Consider the following 7,285-nt stretch of genomic DNA (forward strand, 5'->3'; position numbering starts at 1 on the left):
AGTGGGTCAGTGAGAGTTTTCTGGAGACTGACACAGGACTGTGCTGGGACGTTAGAGTAGTGGGAGATTTTCGGGTCTGCCACAGGTCAACCGTAAGGGTGTGTGATTATACTGGTACTGTGATTATACTGGTATCTGACACTGGTCTGTGGAGACAGGGTGGGACAAGGGATTAATATGGGGACTGAAGCAGGGCTGAAGGGATAGAGTGGGTCAGTGAGAGTTTTCTGGAGACTGACACAGGACTGTGCTGGGACGTTAGAGTAGTGGGAGATTTTCGGGTCTGCCACAGGTCAACCGTAAGGGTGTGTGATTATACTGGTACGGTGATTATTCTGGTGTCTGACACCGGTCTGTGGAGACAGGGTGGGGCAAGGGATTAATATGGGGACTATAGCAGGTCTGAAGGGAGAGAGTGGGTCAGTGGGAGTTTCCTCGAGACTGACACAGGACTGTGCTGGGACGTTGTGGTAGTGGGAGATTTTGGGGCCTGCCACGGGTCACTGGTAAGGGAGAGTTCAGTGATTTTGGGGACTGACACAGGGTTGTCCCTTATGAAGTTGTTTACCCCTCATTGACAGGAGAGTGGCCTCTGACGTCGTGTACAAAATGAACGGTGGAAAGTTCGAATGCAGTGAATGGAAACCCGGTTGGTTTCAGAGTTGCAGTAATGACCAACACCGTTTCATCTGTGAGAAGCCTGCACCTTTGTACCCTGATATTCCTGGTATGATACCGGACCTCTGTCAACAGCCCAAGGGGCCGACTTCAATCAAATGGGAACATCCTCTTTCTCGCCGATCTCTGTTCCCGACTCTCAGTACTGCTTCCTCTCTGTCCCTCGCCCCAACCCAACTCTCTTATTTCCTTCTATCGCACTCTTACTCGCCATTCCTCTATCCCTTTACCGTCGTCCCTCTAAACCCTCTCTCTCATCTTCCTCCCCTCCCACCTCACCTATTGCATCTCCATTTTATTTCTCCTCGCTTTCTGGCTCCTTTCCCCACAACTCTTCTCCCATCTCTTCACATTCTCTCCCGTATTTCTCTACTCCCTCTCTACCCCTCCCTCCCCATTCCATTCTTTGGTTTAGCTACTCCCTCTCTCTCTACCTTTTTTCTTTTCAGCTACTCTCAACTCAATCTTGTGCCCTAATGTTCTCAATACCCCCATCCCTGGGGAAATAGAGTGCACCTATTCGCTTCCATAACTCAGTCCCTCGTGTCCCGGCAGCATCCTCGGAAATCTCCCTCTACAGTCTTTCCAGCTCAGTGGCATCTTTCTGTACAGCAGGGCGACCCAAACTGAACACCGTACTCCAAGTGCGGCCTCACCGACGTCTTGTACAACTGCAACGTGACCTCCGACTCCCGTACTCAGTGTCCTGACTGATGACGGTCAGCGTGTCAGGTGTCTGTCCACCTGTATCGCGTGTTTTCCACCGGATTCACGGTCTGTTTTTATATATTCTGTGACGTGTACCACATGAGATTTGATTTTTTGAAGGATCAGTGGGGCTCAAACTTGTAAGATTAATGTACAAGGTTTGTAAAATGTAAAACAAAAAAAAGACGCTAATTACCGCTAATAATGTCGAGTTGGTGCTCATCCATTCAAGATTATGATGGAGCAGGGTGAAAAGGGGTTCCTGAATCCGTGAGATTTCAGACTCCTGTGCCTCTTCCCCGCTGGGCTGTTAGTAATGAGCAGGGAGCTTGTCCCGGGGTGCTCGGCCTCATTGATGGACGCCGCCCTCTCCAGGTATCGCATCTTGAGGATGTCCTCGATGCTGGGGAGTTTTGTTCACGTGATGGAGCTGGTTGAGTTTACTCTCCACTGCCGCCTCTGGTGACCTTGTGCGTTGCAGCCTCCACACCAGGCGGCGATGAGACAAGCCAGAATGCTCCCAGCGATCATTTGCGAGTTCTCAATGAAAGACCAAATCTTCTCAAACTCCTGACGTTGTAATCCCTTCTGTAACGAGAGAGCTATGGGTGTTTGGGATGGTGCGCAGGCCTTTAACTGCAGAAATTCCGGGAAATTATCTGACAGGCAATAATTGGCAGTCTGAGGCTGAAAAGGAAAGCAGCAGCTGACCACAATGCGGGGCATGACACCTTCTTGTTTACATGAATATGTTGGGCCCTAGACAGATCCACTGAGGTGCTAACATCCTTGTCCGGAACCTTCTATCAAACCTGTCCAATGTAAGCACATCTGGCTGGATTATGTAAAAGGCGGAAATCTGCTCACAGTACTCCAAATAATGTCTGATCAGTGCCGTAAAATTAAATTCTTGCTCTGGAAATGAGTGCTTCCTTTGTATTTCCCTCCTCACTACTGACTCCGTGGACAATCCAGCCTGTTGATCGACAAATGTTTTCAGTATCCTACCGGGTACACTTTCGGAACCTGATGCCATGTGAGGGTTCACCAACCTGAAGGATGATTCTTACATCTACCTTCGAACAGAGGTCACAGAAGAGAAGGGGGCGAGCTGTGCCGAACAATCTGTCCCTCGCCGACGTCTTGTTCAACTGCAATGTGACTTTCCAACTCGTGTACGTACTCACCTGCATCCCTCCACGTCTCCGTCATCTCCTCCCACCCCGACAGCATAACCAGTTTACGTCACCCCATCCCACGGGTAAAATTCTCCCCATCTCTGTGACCCACTCCCTCCTCTGCATCGCTACCCATGTCAGACACCCCTTCTTCACCTATTCTTCTCCTCCGCCGACTCTATCAATCCCTCTCTCATCTGCACCACTTCCCGGTCTCGTCAACCTATCATTTCCTTTCACTCTTGCCCGTCTCCATGACACCCTCGCTCTTCTCCACACCGCCAGTCTCTGTTACCACCAGGAGTCATGCATCCTTCCCTGTCTCCATCAGCCTCTTCGTCCCCTACAACTCCCCTCGTTGTCAATCCTCTTTCCCCGGCGTCCAACCTCATCACCTGCAGCTACGTCATCTCCTACCCCGCCCCGTTTCCGTCATCAGCTTCCTCTTCAACACAATCCGTCTCCATCACCGATCCGTCCCCTACACCCGTGTCGTCTACGTTATCTCATCCTTCCCCAACTTATTCTCCCCGTCTCCCTGACTCACTCCATTTACTGCAGCCCTCCACGGTTCCATCAACCGTCTCCCTCTGCTACACTCCTCCCTCTCGAGTACATTTGGATTGTGGGGAGGAAGACGAACCGGTGACTGTGGTGTTACATCACCCTTCGCCCCCAGAATCGGATATCGATCTCTCGGTCCTGTGCATTGGTAGGAAGAGGGAGGCAGTTCTGTAAAGTTCTGCATGTGCAGGTGTTGCAGAAATAGAAACAAAATTCAATTTAACAAGGGGCTAAAGAATTGGTGTCGGAATGAGGGCTTCAGATATGTGGATCATTGGGCTCTCTTCCATGGAAGGTGCGACCTCTACAGGACGAGACGGTTTCATTCAATTCAATTTCTGTTTCATCCTATTTCCGTCATACATGAATAGCCATGAATACAGCCAGGACCAAGCTGCAAAATATAATACCAAGGGTCGCACACGGCACAAATCACAAATCACAAATAATATAGAATTCACAAAAATAGAAAGATTGAAAGGACATGTAGTAGATCAGTTGAATATATTCACGCAATATTTGCACACGCGCGAGCGCACACACACACAGACAAACAGACAGAAACACACACACACGCACACACACACACAGACAAACATACAGAAAGACACACACACACGCGCACATACACACACACACACACACAGACAAACAGACAGAAACACACACAAACACACACACACACACACACACACACACACACACACACACATATATATAGGCAGCTTGAGGCCCTACGTAATTTGACTTCGAAATCGGCAATCTGCCACAACATCGCTTGTCATCTGCCGAACGAACACTGGGGGGCAGCACAGTCACAGATCTGGAGGCCGAGACACCACCCTCTCCCCCGCCCCCCCGCACGCTGTGCAGCTCCATGGTTTCGTGGTCCAGCGAGCAACTTTATATCCCAGTGGGAAGGTTTGTCATTAAAAATGTGTCGGTGGGGAGTTGCAGGGGATGAAAACCAGAATGGCATAACAGATAGTGGAGTCAGATGGGTCATATGTTGATCAGAGCTCAACAACTTTAGTAAGCAAAAGGGTAAGCCTGCTGAGACTCGTGTTCTGCGTACGTCTCAATGCTGGAGCTATTGTCCGAAAGACAGAAAAGCTCAGGGCAGGGATCTACGCCTGGAGGCATGATATTTTAGCCATTAGTAACGGTTGGTTGCAGGGCAGGCAAGTCTGTTAGTTCAGCCTTCCAGCTTACCGCTGTTTAGAGTCGTGCTAAGGCATATATAATTTAGGCTGAGGGGCTGCTTTACTCGTCGGGGAAAACATCACGGCTGCGCTCAGTTCGGACAGACTGAGGAACTAGTCCAGGAGAGGCCTTAAGGTGGGCCTGAGGAGTAAGAAAGGCATTAACTCGTTCATGGGGGCGGCATTATCGACCGCCTAAAATTCCCGGGGATTTAGAGGAATAAATCTGTAGAAATTTCGCAGACTGTTGCAAATGACATCAGGTTATGATACTGGGTGATTTTAACTTTCTGGGCATTGACTGTGATCCTGATACTGTGAAAGGACCTGTGGGTTAGTTTGTCCAATGTTTTCAAGACAGTTTCCTTAATCAGTGCGTATGAAGTCCCAACGAGAGAGTGCAATACTTGATCTCATCGTACGGAATGGGACAAAGCAGGGAACAGAAGTTTGTGCAGGGGGCCGCTTTGCATCCAGTGAAGGTAATGCCATTGGATACGAGGTTATTATAGAAAAGCGTAGGTGTGACCTTGGGTTTAGTTTCGTATTGAGGTTTACATCACAATGAGACGCAAATAGACCAGACAGCGTGTACCTTTTACCTCCAGGGTGGAATTATCTAATGCCAGACGGCCCGGATTAAGGCGAGAGGGGGGTAGGTTCAAAGGAGATAAGTTTGGCAAGATTTTTTTTTTCACAGAGCTGCTGGGTGATTGGAAGGTGCTCCCAGCGCTGGTGGTGGAAGGAGATCCACAGAGGCTTTTAACTGACTCTTTAACAGTCACGTGGGTGAGCAGGGATTGCAGGGAGACGGACGTCGACTGAAGAAATAAAACACTCTATAAGCTTTCTTAACTACCCTATCTACCTGCGAGGCATCTTTCAGGGATCTCTGAACATGTTCCTCCAGATCCTTCTGCTCCTCCACAAAACCAAGTATCCTTCCATTTACTTTGTAGTCTGTCTTGAAGTTTGTCCTTCCAAAGTATACCACCTCACACTTCTCTGGGTTGAACTCCATCTGCCACTTCTCAGACCACTTCTGCATCCTATCAATGTCTCTCTGCAATCTTCGTCAATCCACTACACTATCCACAGCACCACCAACCTTTCGTGCCGTCTGAAAGCTTGCCAACCCTCCCTTCTACCCCCACATCCAGGTCGTTAATTAAAATCACGAAAAATAGAAGTCCCAGAACCGATCCTTGTAGGAAACCACTAGTCACAAACCTCCAATCTGAAAGTACTCCCTCCACCACCACCCTCTGCCTTCCGTAGGCAAGCCAATTCTGAATCCACCTGGCCAAACTTCCCTGGATCCCATGCCTTCTAACTTTCTGAATAAGCCTACCGTGTGGAACCTTGTCAAATGACTTACTAAAATCCATATAGATCACATCCACTGCACTACCCTCATCTACATGCATGGTCACCTCCTCAAAGAACTCTATCAGGCTTGTTAGACACGATTTGCCCTTCATAAATCCATTCTGACAGTTCCTGCTCAGACGATGTTTCTCTAAATCCCCGTAGATCCTATCTCTAAGGATCTTTTCCAACAGCTTTCCCACCACAGACGTAAGGCTCACTGCTCTATCATTACTCTGAATATCCTTCCTAACTTTTTTAAACAAGGGGACAACATTCGCCTCCCTCCAATCCACGGTACCATTCTCGTGGAGAACGAGAATATAAAGATCCTAGCCAGAGATTCAGCAATCTCTTCCCTCGCCTCGTGAAGCAGCCTGGGGAATATTCCATCAGGCCCCGGTGGCTTATACGTCCTAAAGTATTTTAACAACTCCAACACCTCTTCGCCCTTAATATCAACATGCTGCGAAACATCAACCTAACTCATATTGTCCTCACCGTCATCAAGTTCCCTCTAATTGGTGAATACCGAAGAAAAGTATTCATTGAGGGTCTCGCTCAATTCCACAGCCTGCAGGTATATTTCACACTTTTATTCCTCAGCGGTCCTACCTTCACTCCTGTCCTCCTTTTCTTCTTCACATAATTGAAGAATGCCTTTGGGTTTTCCTTTACCGTACTCGCCAAGGCCTTCTCATGCCCACTTCTTGCTCTCCTCAGCCCCTTCTTCAGCTCCTTTAATGCTTCCCTATATTCCTCAATAGACCCATCTAAGCCTTGTTTCCTAAGCCTCATGTATGCTGCCTTCTTCCACCTGACTAGATTATCCACCTCACTTGTCACCCATGGTTCCTTCACCCTACCACTCTTTATCTTCCTCACCGGGACAAATTTGTTCTTAACATCCTGAAAGAGATCCCTAAACATCGACCACGTGTCCATCGTACATTTTCCTGCAAAAACATCATCCTAATTCACAGCCTCAAGGATTAGCCTTATAGCCTCATAATGCGCCCTTCCCCAATTAAGATTTTTCCTGCCCTCTGTGATTCTATCTTTTTCCATGATTATTTTAAAGGCCTCGAGCGGTGCTCACTGTCCGCCAGATGCTCACCCACTGAGAGATCTGTGACCAGACCCGGTTCGTTACCTAGTACTAGATCTAGTACGGTATTCACCCGAGTCGGGCTGTCGACATACTGTGAGAGGAATCCGTCCTGGACACACTCAACAAACTCTGCCCCGTCTAAACATTGGAACTAACCAGGTGCCAAACAAATATTCGGGAAGTGAAAGACACACAAGGTAAAATCCCTGTTATTTTTGCACCTTCCCAAAATCTGTCTCCCAATCTGCTCCGCGGTATCTCTGCTGCTAACAGGGAGCCTATAGAATACTCCCAATAGAGTAACTGCTCCCTTCCTGTTCCTGAGTTCCACCCATACTGACTCAAAAGAGGATCGTGCTCTATTACCCACCCTTCCTGTAGCTGTAGTGGTATCCCGACCAGTAATGCCACCCCTACTCCTCTTCAATCCCCGCGCCCCGCCCCCATCCTGTTAAAAGCACTGAAATCCAGGGATA

The sequence above is a fragment of the Mobula birostris genome, chromosome 13 (genome assembly GCF_030028105.1).
Source record: "Mobula birostris isolate sMobBir1 chromosome 13, sMobBir1.hap1, whole genome shotgun sequence".
Classification (NCBI taxonomy): Eukaryota; Metazoa; Chordata; class Chondrichthyes; order Myliobatiformes; family Myliobatidae; genus Mobula; species Mobula birostris.